Source organism: Coptis chinensis, chromosome 1 (assembly GCF_015680905.1).
Source record: "Coptis chinensis isolate HL-2020 chromosome 1, ASM1568090v1, whole genome shotgun sequence".
Lineage (NCBI taxonomy): Eukaryota > Viridiplantae > Streptophyta > Magnoliopsida > Ranunculales > Ranunculaceae > Coptis > Coptis chinensis.
The window spans coordinates 24,418,034-24,430,744 of NC_141456.1; positions in this window are offsets into that span (position 1 = coordinate 24,418,034).

Consider the following 12,711-nt stretch of genomic DNA (forward strand, 5'->3'; position numbering starts at 1 on the left):
TCGATCAGATGCTCGAACACTTAGCCGGTCATGCATATTACTGTTTTCTTGATGGTTATTCAGGTTATTTTCAGATAGTCATAGACCCTGCTGATCAAGAAAATACCACGTTCACCTGTCCATTTGGTACATTTGCATATAGACGAATGCCTTTTGGCCTTTGTAATGCACATGGTACTTTCCAACGCTGCATGCTTCACATTTTCAGTAATATGGTTGAACGTTTTATGGAAGTATTCATGGACGACTTCTCAATATATGGAGATTCTTTCGATAGCTGCCTATCAAATCTTGAAAAGGTCTTTACACGTTGTGAAGAGAAAAACCTTGTTCTCAATTGGGAAAAATGTTATTTCATGGTTACAAAAGGAATAGTTTTAGGACATATCGTTTCAAAGGACGGAATCAAGGTCAACAAAGCTAAGATAGAAAAAATTGCTTCACTTCCTATACCAAAATCAGTTCGAGACATTCGCGCATTCTTAGGACACGCAGGTTTTAATAGGAGATTTATTCAAAATTTTTAAAAGTTGCTCGACCTTTAACCAATCTCCTGCTTAAAGAGGCCATTTTTGACTTCAGTTTCAATTGCAAACAAGCCTTTGAGATTTTAAAAACCGCATTAACTACCGCTCCCATAATTCAACCACCTGATTGGTCTAAACCTTTTGAATTAATGTGTGACACGAGTGACTATGCTATTGGAGTTGTACTGGGCTAGTTGTCATTTACTATGCGAGTAAAACCCTTAATGAAGCTCAACGTAGCTATACCACCACTGAGAAAGAGTTTCTCGCCGTTGTATATGCTTTGGATAAATTTCGTCCTTACCTAGTGGGTTCTCCAACTATTGTCTACATTGACCATGCGGCACTTCATTATCTATTAGCAAAAAAAGATGCAAAACAAAGGTTGATCCGATGGATTCTCCTTTTGCAAGAGTTTACTCTAGAAATTAGAGATAAAAAAGGTTGCGAAAATGTGGTTGCAGACCATTTATCACAACTTGTCAGTGATGTTGATACTGATACCGAACCTATCTGTGATTCCTTTCCAGATGAACACTTGTACTATATTTTTTCGTCCCGTTGGTACGCTGACATAGTAAATTATTTAGTTACCGAAGAAGTCCCTTCATCTTGGTCTCGTAATGACCGGAAAAAGTTCTTATCCACTGTGAAATTTTATTTCTGGGATGATCCCTACCTCTTCAAGTATTGTTTCGACCAACTAATCCGCCGTTGCATTTCGACGGTGGGAACACAATGATGTGTTATCCTACTGCCATGAACAATCTTGTGGTGGTCATTTTAGTGGTAAGAAAACTGCGGCCAAGGTCCTACAATGTGGATTCTATTGGCCAACACTGTTTAGAGATGCACATGAGCATTGCAAAGCATGCAATCGCTGCCAGCAGCTAGGAAGTATTACTCAACGCAATATGATGCCCTTAAATCCCATTTTAATTGTGGAAATCTTTGATGTATGGGGTATCGACTTCATGGGTCCATTTCCAAATTCACATGGCTTCCTATACATACTAGTAGCAGTTGACTATGTGTCAAAATGGATTGAGGCATTGGCATTTCGTGCTAATGATCATAAAACGGTCGTTTTGTTCGTAAAAGAAACTATTTTCTCTCGATTTGGTGTTCCAAAAGCTATAATTAGTGATGGGGGAAAACATTTCTGCAATAAAATTTTTGAATCTTTAGTAAAGAAATATGGTGTCACGCACAAAGTGGCAACTTCGTATCATCCTCAAACCAGTGGTCAATTAGAAGTCTCTAATAGAGAGATCAAATCCATTTTGGAAAAAACTATCAATCCATCTAGAAAAGATTGGTCTCTACGATTATCTGATGCCTTGTGGGCATACAGAACAGCTTTTAAGACACCTATAGGGATGTCTCCTTATCGCCTCGTTTTTGGAAAACCTTGTCATCTGCCGGTTGAACTTGAGCACCGTGCTCTATGGGCCATCAAAAGCCTCAATTATAATACTAACGCGGCAGGCGCGAAGAGAAAATTGTAGTTAAATGAGCTTGAGGAAATTCGGAGTGATGCCTATGATCTCTCGAAATCCTATAAAGCCAACATGAAAAGAGTGCATGACAAGCACATATTGAGAAAAGATTTCAAAGTGGGTCAAAAAGTTTTGATGTACAACTCAAGATTACATATTTTTCTAGGAAAATTAAAAATTCGATGGTCTGGTCCTTTCACTGTCTCTGCTGTCACCCCTTATGGGGCTATCACTTTGAAAAACGCAAATGATGATAGCGAATTTCAAGTAAATGACCAATGCCTTAAACATTATCATGAGTTGTGCTCTCCAGATGTCGAAGAGACTCTTCTCAATGATCCAGTCTACACATACTAATAGATTCGCTGGTGTACTTCTTTCCAAATGACTTAAACAAGAAAAGTACGCCATTAGGGTAGCCGGGCCCTCTTCTATTTTCTTTTCTACAATTCCCTAGAGTGTGTGGTTGCAAGCGCCAGAACCTTAGTCCACAAAAAAACTCTACTTCAGAACTGAGTATAAATGTCTTCTGATAATCGAGCAAACGTGCCCCCTGGAAAACAATGGATACCAAAAATTTCAAATCATTCCTTCTCCTCCCTTTTCTATTCTCTTCCTCGCGAACTCCAACTCATCATTTGGTGTAAATCTCACCCATCTCGAATTGGTAATGGTCGTAGTACTTTTGCTCGAAAGCGATGTGCTAGAAGGATGGGGTGGTGTATGAATTGTCAACAACGCTTCTGTCCAGGTCTTGATCTATTATCCGAGATGAGCCGGTATAAGGTATATTATTGTCTGACACCACAGCAGTAGGATAAACTTCGTCGTTGCCCCGTTATTCCCACAGGTTGGGATTCGTCTTGAGGATCTGATGTTAAAAGACTCACATTCGTCTTGAGGATCTGACGTAAAAAGACTCAACATGTATATACTCGTTTGTTTTTTATTTTTTATTTTATTTTTCCCTTAGCACCCAACATGGTGCCCAAAGAGAGTCGTGATATGCAATATCGGACATTTCCTAGTTCCTGCGGGCAATGGATTCCACCCAGGCCAACCTCGATCGGTTTTCTATGTGACTGATTTCGGGGCGGTTTGAGGCCATACCATATGTACTAAGGGTAATATTATTATTAGACCATTGCACATTGGTCAGGGATGGTACCGTCCTGAACCCTAGGCCCCCAAAACATAAAGGTTAAGCCACAACCGAATTTGGATTGGGTTCGCCCCAGAGCCGACATGAAAGTTGCCTGAGTTAAGCTGTTGTGATGTGTTGTTTTATTTGGACTGCCGGTGTTGTTGACACGTTCCTCTCGACTTGTACATTTGTATATAAAAATTATAAATAAATAAATACTAAAATTAAAAAAATAAAAAAAATAAAAAAAAATAAAATAAAAAAAACAAATAAAAAAATAAAAAGGTTTGAATGTGATTTTGTCATATTCCAGTGAATGACATTTTTAATGCCGATCGTTTTGATATATCATTGTTTCAATTTGGAGTTAAAATGAATTGAAATTCCACGTTTGAAATTTCGGAACATTTCGGGACATAAGGGGAATTTCTGGAATTCATTTGTGTTTGGGCCAAAAATTAGACCTGACCCAAAATCACGGACCCGTTTACAAAAACCCACATGCGGGGCACCCACGCATCCAACCCTCACATTTCTTCCCCCTCAAAATCCGGATCTTGGTCTCCCTCACACTCACCTCACGCACGCGACTAGACAGACCTGAATTCAAACCGCGCACGTGGGCTAAACTCCACCAATTCGAACTCCCTTCCTCCAGCACCATCTCCTCCATTACTCCTAGCAATTTCCACCCTCAGAAATTCATCTAGACCTTGCTATGGCAGCACGAAGGAGAATCACGGTTGAGAGAAATTTTGAAAATCTCTACAATTAGGGATGTTTCATCCATTTTTCGATGAGGAAATTGCTAGTAGAGAGTGGGAATATCTCTTGCATCGAATTCCAGCTGATTATTCCGAAGATTTGGTGTTGAAATTTTACGACAATGGAGGTTTCCGGGGTGATGAATTTTGGATTATGGCGGATGGGTTGGAACGTGAACTCACGATGAAGTTAATATCGAATACAGCACATATTCCAATAAACTCTGATAGTCCGACCCTGTTGTTGTCAGAGTATCCGACTACGAGGGACTTAATGTTTGACACGCTTCTCGAGGGAGAGTACAATAATGGCTTGAAATGTGTGTACCAGCACTCGCTCAGACGAAACCAACTAGCCGTCACTCAATGGCTGGCGTACAACGTCATTGGAACTTCAAAGACGTCTGACATGAACAAGACATTCTTGCACCTACTGTGGATCCTCCAGGAGAAGAAGAACACTTTCTGTATGGTCCATTTCCTAGGCCATGTTCTTACAACCGCGTCAAACAGGTCAGCTCCTCTTGCTGTACTTGTTACTCAGCTTATGCTTAACTTAGGGTTCCAGTCCGCTACTCCTTTCATTCCAACAAGGTTTTTCAAGAATTTTGGAATTTTTGAGACTTGTGTTCTGGACCATTGGGACCCAGTAGCTAGAGATGATATTGAGCGTGATAACATACCTCCTCCTCCCCCTTCACCACCCGACTGTTTTAATGAGGCTACCATGCGCCGAATCAACACTCCCATGGAAGCCTTGAGACACATGAACACTAGTATGCACAGGATGTTTCTTCGTCAGGAAGAGATGCTTACTTCCCAAAATGACTTCCAAAGAAGAAATGCTAATCGCCAAGGCCGTTTCAGAGAATGATGATGGCAAATCAGCAGCAATTCAAGATCAATTGCTACTGATCTATAAGCCACATTCCGGACCGGTCATTTCGGCCCGAGGAAGTTCGTTTTGTGGCCGGCGACGAGAAAACTGGTTCATCTTACGCTAACCCGAGGATTCCGATGAGTGTTTATTTCCTTGGTCTAGAAATGACTATGTCATTTATTTCCCTTATACATTGCATTTTTAGTTTTCTTGTGATAAAAATATTATATATCGGTTTATTTCTCATAATTTTGTATCTCCAGACGGTTTGAATGAGAAATTATTTATGTTATGCAATTATTGTACTTTCTAATATAGTAGTTTGTTCCTTGATGCATTGGGCCTACTCTCAAAGCCCAACGGTCAGAACCCAACAGACTGATCCAAACGGTCAGATGCCCAACGGTCAAAAATCTAATTATAAATACAACTCTCCTTTTCCATTTTCACTCATCCCCTTCTCTCACTCTTCACAAATTCCTCTTCACAAATTCTCATTTTCTTGATCATAATGAATCCAATCGAGCGATGGGAAAAAGAGCAACGCGAATGGGCTATCACCGTATTCGTGATAACATTGTTTATTATTATTCTGCTGTCACTCATGCATAACATGATCCAGCACATCTAGATCTATGTAACCATCTTTCTTTCCGTCTGTCGTTTTGTATATTAGTATGGTGTATTAAATAATTCTCACACATTTGTACGGGTTACGTATTAAATGGAGAAGTTTCGTATAAAATATTTGTGTATATTAGTTATCGTTTAAAAAAAAAAAAAAAAAAAAAAGAAACACCATCCAAAACTCACCAAAATAATTAATTGATACTCATGGTATTCAGAGAAGATCGCGCACGCTACAAGGTACGCATAACACTTGTCACACATGCAGCTCGATTATTCTATCCATATTCTATTACTGCGGTATGATCATCATTTCTGAAATTACGTGTAAGTCTAACTACCCTGTGAAACTTTCCTCCGTATTTTCTAACATTGAACCATCTCATTAATTGTTTTTGGAAATCTGACATGACAAGACTTACTATGGATCCCCATTGTTGCTATTCATAACCACATGGGTCATTAACTACACTTGGAATCCAGATTGGTACAGACTCATAGATTGGCTATAAATCTTTTCTTTTTTAGCCATTCTCATTCAAACAATTATCACTATCCTTCCCTCAGTAATACTACCAAATGGATCAACCAAGAAAAATAATGCCCGAGAAAGACTACCTAAAAGTTTTGGAAGATGGCCAGTTTTATCCTTATTTTGACACCGAAATAATACGTCGGGGATGGACGCCTCTTCTATATCATTCAGCAGCTTGTTATTCTCGAGAATTGGTTTTGATGTTCTACCAATTTATAGGACCTGAGAATGGAAAATTCTACTTCAATGCTTATGGACGGTGATTGGAATTGACTAGGGAAATTATCTCAGACATACTTCAAATACCAATGAATACCCAGGAGTTCCTTTTTCCAGAGTCATCATTTGATTCTGTCAAAACTTTAGTAAGAGCTACCATATCTCATGGCGAAGTGGGAAATAGACATCACGTTGTTCTTCAACGCTCTTTGAAACAGAATCAACGAGTTGTGCTCCACTGGTTGGGACACAATGTGATAAGTACATCTCACCAATCAGAAGTCACAAAGATTCAACTCCACCTGCTTTGGATTTTGCATAATCAAAGAGATGATTTTTGTCTAATCCAACACCTTTGGAACGTGATCACCAGGAAAACAAGAAATTCAGCACCTCTATCTCTACCTACTTTAGTCACGCAAATTATGATGCGTTGGGGTTATCCAGTAATTTCTCCAGAAATACCACTTCAAAGAGCACATATTAGTGTACTCCAAACAGACTACTCCATTGGTTTTTGGATTCCTGATACTCTGACAGATGAACAGAACGACCCAAGCTCAAACCCTGAACATTTCTTTAATGAAAATGCCATGCTAAATTTTTTTAATCCCATGGAAGGCATTCAATTTCTTCATCAAGGCATGCGGGAACTACACACTCGTCAGAATATCATCATTACAACTCTTAAGGATTTCCAAGAACGTCAAGCAAAATATGATGTTGAACAGGAGGAAATCTTGGAAAATCATTCTCAGTCCTTGCAAAATCACGCTCTCCTTATGGAAAATCAAACTACACTCTCTGCCAGCCAAGGGGACATTCAGATGCAGCTCGGCCAACAAATGGAAGAACTAAACAATCTAGTGCACGATATGCGTCTCCAAGATCAACATAATAATCTATAATTTTCTAATATTACTAAGTCAATAAATAAATAATCGTATATGTTATTACGTTTTTCATCGTATTATAAATTTTGTCTTATCTTTGCGTCTTCTTTTGTATGAAATGCTTAGTAGGATTGTCATCATTTCCGTTGTGACTAATATAATTTTAACATGTGCTTACAGGAGGGTCTATTTTCTTACATACTCATTTATCCATCCAGTTTGCCTTTGTCGTTAACTAATTCTTTACTTCATCCACTATGTCATCTTCATCAATTGCATCTTCATCAAACATGGTATCTCCCAAACTCATTCCTGAGCAATCCTTTCAGTCTATGAGGGATTCCAATACCTATGGCCATCTCTTTCGTGACTACATTACAAATATCAGGTGGTCTTCCCTAATTCTTCAACCTGACCAAACTTATTCTCCGAGTTTGGCTGCATACTTTTATGCTAATATGGAAGACACACCAGCATTCAACCATGCGCATGGTTTCCACTTAGACGGGTTCACAATCCTAGTTGGTGACACACCTCACATCTTTTCTGAGCAACAACTTGCCTTAACTTTGGATCTTCCATACCACGAACCTGCTGCATCATGGCATTACATCTATCATAATTCTTACCATTCCTTTCAGTGGCAAGCGTTTCGCGACTCTTATGGTGATGGTCTTGAGATTAAACGAGAAGGAAATGGCCATGTGCCATGGCGCGACATCACCATTCCATTAGCAAGCATGACCATGAACATGGGGACTACGATGTTGTTTATACTCCTGAACATTATGGGAGATTGGCATTTTTCTACTGCCAACGAGGTTTCTTGTGTCGTATTTAGTGCCCTAGCTCAAGGTCATACATTATTTAACATCTTAGGTTGTGTTATCTCCAACCTGAAACGAGCTCACACTTTTCAGGATCAGTATATACTTTTACCGGTCACCGCTTACCGAATCATGAAGACACATTTCCCACAGTTTGCAACTACTTTTCATGACTGGGTCAAGGTAGATTCTATGTGCCCGGCAAACAGAATAATTCGTTCATTGAGGTTTCGGCAATGTAAGCGTCCTGCTCGGTACCTGAGGCATGTTCATTGTTACCCAAAGGATGAAAATATGAAGAAACATTTGAGGCAATTAGGAGACGAAGAATGGGCAGAAATTTGGCAGACTATTATCTTTTGGCGCGATGCTAAGGAAATGCATTTCCTTAAAGAGGCCACCAGACCTTCACATCCTGCTGGATGGTAAATTTGAGCTTGACATTGTACATATATCTAGCTAAATAATTATGTTTCGTGTGCTATTGTTTTTCATTATTTCGTGTGCTATGTTTCGTATGCTATTGAACATTTTATTGTTTCTTTCTGAATAATATATTATGTTCTCCAACCTTTCTGTCCAGCAATCTAGCCCTAATATTGCTCACGGTTCTCAAGTACTTTCTCTTTTTATTTATTGATACTTCGAGGACTAAGCATCATTCTGTTTGGGGGTGCTTTTAACCTGTAGCAAAAATTTGGCATATTGTAGCTTATATATAGTTTTTATTTTCATGATAATAAGTGTCCTTAGTGACAAAGTCTTGTTTCCTTTTCAATGATGAAAATTGTCTAGAAATCTCACATTAGTATCTGAATTAGGATTTGTTTTTTAGAAACTTAAGATAATACGTATGCAATAGTTTATACATCTTTTCACGAACATTCATGCACTGAGTATCATCGATTGTACATGGCAGTAAGTTTCTGGAACCAACGCTTAATTACTTAAACTATAAATCCTGTGAGAATCTAACCAAAAGCCTTGACATGAGTGATTTGTATGTGTGATGACATAGAGGAGTAGTTCTTCCGATTAGAGAAAATCACGCGTCTACTTACTTGATCACCACCCGAACCCTAGGCGAGAATTTAGGCCTTCTTTGGATCGACATAGCTAAAAATTCTTACCTGTTACAAATTTTACCGTTAGTCACTCCATTGAACCTTTCATCAAACCTTTCACTATTCACCAAGAATTCCTTACCCATCTATTACACCAAATAAAAGAACCTACCTAAGTGATGAGTATGAGGAATAGGATGAAATGTGGAAGAATAAAGAGAAAGACTTGTCCCAAATAAAAGTCAGTTACTTACTTCAGGAAAGAAAAATAGAATCATGTTCTTAAGTTATATATATATATATATATATATATATATATAAAATAAAATAAAAATCATCAGTATCCAGAGGCTTAAGAACAAGGTCGGAAAACTCAGTTAGAAGAAGGAAGGAAAACAAGGATTTCTCTAGTGTAAATATATGAAGACCCTATTCTCTCATACTCGTAAATTTTGATTATCCATTTCCATTTTCTTGTACACTATCACCTAAGCCTCACAATACCTAATAAAGACATCTAGCTCAATTAGGAGTAGGGTGGTGTGATAATAAGTAGTAGACCTAATTGATTGACATCGGCTCCTCTGACTGTCATTGAGATGTGAGGAAATGTGTGCCCACTACATACTGGAGTTAACAAAACCTGAGTGGTAAAATTTTGAGTGGAATGGTGTTTCAACACACACCTGTGAGAACCCATTTAGGTACGCTCTCCAAAGGATCCAGAAACAACCCTGCTAGTACATTTCAATAAAAAGCACTGCATGCATGATCATATATAGATGTTTTAATTATTGAATACATATTAACTTGAGTTTCAAAGAAATCAATCCTCGTTCCCTGCTAAGGAGATGTATGGATATCTGAGATTAATTTAGGAAACGAAGTTTACATCGAAGTCGTTGTAGTATAAATGAAGTTTGTGAGTATCTTCTCTGGAAAACTCTCACGAAGCTATAACTCGTCCACTAGGGAATTCCTAGTGGTTTAAGGCCTTGTTGTATATGGTCAATGTAACCGCACTCTGCGAAACGAGAATTAGTTAGGACTACACATTTTTGGCCACTTATCTGTTTTAATGTCTCTTCTTTGCTTCGAGGACAAGCAAAAGTCTTTGTTTGGGGGTAGTGTGATAAGCACCCAAAAGTGTATTATGAAACCCCATTGAGACATATAAATTTGGTTAATTATGTGTTTAATAATCATAAAATAAATATGTTTTCATACTTTTGCAGGTATTCGCAGTAAACATGAAAATATTATTTAAACCTGCGATAAAGCACGAGGAACGACATATATATGAATTCTTCCAAATCCGCACAGAAGCATCAAACTTCTGAAGCTCCTACCTCTTGAACCAGGACTCCGAATGCGACAAGTGAGCTGCTCAGACAATCAGGGCGATAAACTCTACGCATAGGCAGGAAGTTGTAAAATTGCCCAAAGACCGGACCGCCACTGAACTGTACATAGGACCCACTATGCGGGCCTACAAGATTGGATGAGTCATCAATCATGGAGCATGTCAAGACAAAAATGGCAAATTATTGGTGCAAAGTTAACACCTTGCATGTAATTAATTAGATTAGGTGTTAATAGTGAAAAAAAAAAGGCAAGGTGTCACTTTGTTTTAATGTGGTGGATAAAAATGAAGTAAATGTGGTTTGATGTTTCACGTGGGAGGAAATGAGATTTCTCTCAAATGGAGAAGAAAATAAAGCAAAGGGGGGACACTCCATTTACTCCCTTGACTTCTTTTCCTTACCTTGTATTATTTTAGTTCCTTAGTCATTTTTATTATTTAGTTTTGAGTTTTGGAAGAAATAGCTTGTAATAGTTTTAATGGAGGAAACTTGGGTTTTCTTCTAGTGAAATAAATCAAAAGCAAGTGAGTTTAGATAGTTAGTCTTCTTCTTCCTTTTTCTCTCTCTCTTTTTGTTACTTTCTAACTTGTAATCCTTTATCCCAAGGATCATGAGCTAACTTCCCCTTTCGGGGAGTTAATAAAACTCATGTGAGAAAAAATGTTTGTTGTTGGTTTGGTAAGTTGTTTAGGAAGAACAACTAGACCTACATCCTATCCCAAAATGATAGTTGGTGTAGTGTATAGTTAGGGATCAAAGTGATGAGCTTAGAGATAAGTCATTGCTTTGGTTCCACTTGCTAGCATGTATGAGCTTAGAGATGATCCATACATGTTAGGGATCAAGTTTTCTTCTATTAGGACTTATCTATGAGTTCTAGGAAGAATAAAATGAACTTATTAAAATCAACAACAAAAGTTATCTTCACATGAGGAGGATTAACTCTCCACCTTTTGTTTTAGTAAATTTTATTGTGTCTTAGTTGTATAATTTTGAAACTTAATGTTTTTTTAATGTTTGTGTAGTAAAGAAACCTAGTATTAGTATTAAAATTACTCACTAGTCCCCTAAGAGTAAAAACCAAGTTGTAGTTTGTCCTAGACTTTAGGTTGGTTCGAATCCTTACTTCAACTTTACGAACACGAAGATCGTGAGTAAGGAAACTTTGAATTCGCATTTTTTGCCAAATTAGAGAGTCAATAACTAACGTGGTAGAAAGAGGATTATCAACTCCCTCTATCTACAGGTCAGCAGAAGGCTGTTCCCCTCCGCTGTCTCTTGATTCTATAACCACGGGGAGTCGAATGAGGCCTCTCCTCCTGCCCTCGACTCCCTCTAGCTACATGTCAGCGAAGGGCTCTTCCCCTCCGCTGTCTCTTTCCACACGGGGTTCTAATGCCCCATGTGTGATTTGCTCCCCCGCGGAGGGCTCATCCTACTTCGCGGTTTCGGTATTCTCGGCACGTCTCTTGGGGGCGCTCCTTTTGCCCCCAACTCCTCTCGAGCCTCACATCAGCAATGGGCTCATCCCCTCCGCTATCTCTCTCTATCTTCAGGCTTTATGCCCCATGTGTGTCTCGTGCCTCTCGGCCCGCTCCGCGGGATTCATAGCTTTCGGGAGGCGCTGGGTTCAAATTTGGTCTTGTGCTAGCACCGCCGATGTCTCACTAGCATTCTCAGTTTCATGTTTTATTTAAGTCTCCTACTTTCACAAATGGCGATTTCCTCTCAAAAGTGCTGGTGTATTATATATTTACATACAACCACAAATTCATGTATTACATTTCCCTTACATTCAAGCGTGGAATTTTTTTAACATCCTCACATTCCACAGTTTCTCTATCAGCTTGCCTTCTTGTGTCTGCAATCTGTATGTGCCCGCCCCTCCGATGTCCACCACCGTATACGGTCCTTCCCAGTTCGGGCCCAACTTTCCATCTTTCTCTTCCCTGGTACTAGGTGTCACTCGGCGGAGCACCAGGTCGCCCAGCCAGAACTGCCTTGGCTTGACCCTACGGTTGTACTGTCTTTGCAATCTCCTGTGATACTCCTCCAGTTTTATGCATGCAGTGTCTCTTCTCTCCTCTGCTAAATTCAGGTCTGCTGCCAATATTCTCCAGTTTGATCCTTCTTCCACGGACCTCGTTCGCATTGTAGTTGCCACAATCTCCGAGGGGATCACGGCCTCCACCCCGTAGGCCAAGGAAAATGGAGTCTCTCAGGTGGAGTACCGAGGTGTGGTCCGGTAGGCCCATAGCACGTGATTCATCTCATCGGCCCACACCCCTTTCTTGTCCTCTAATTTCCTCTTAAGATTGTTCATGATGATCTTGTTAGATGCCTCTGCCTGTCCGTTGCCCTCGGGATT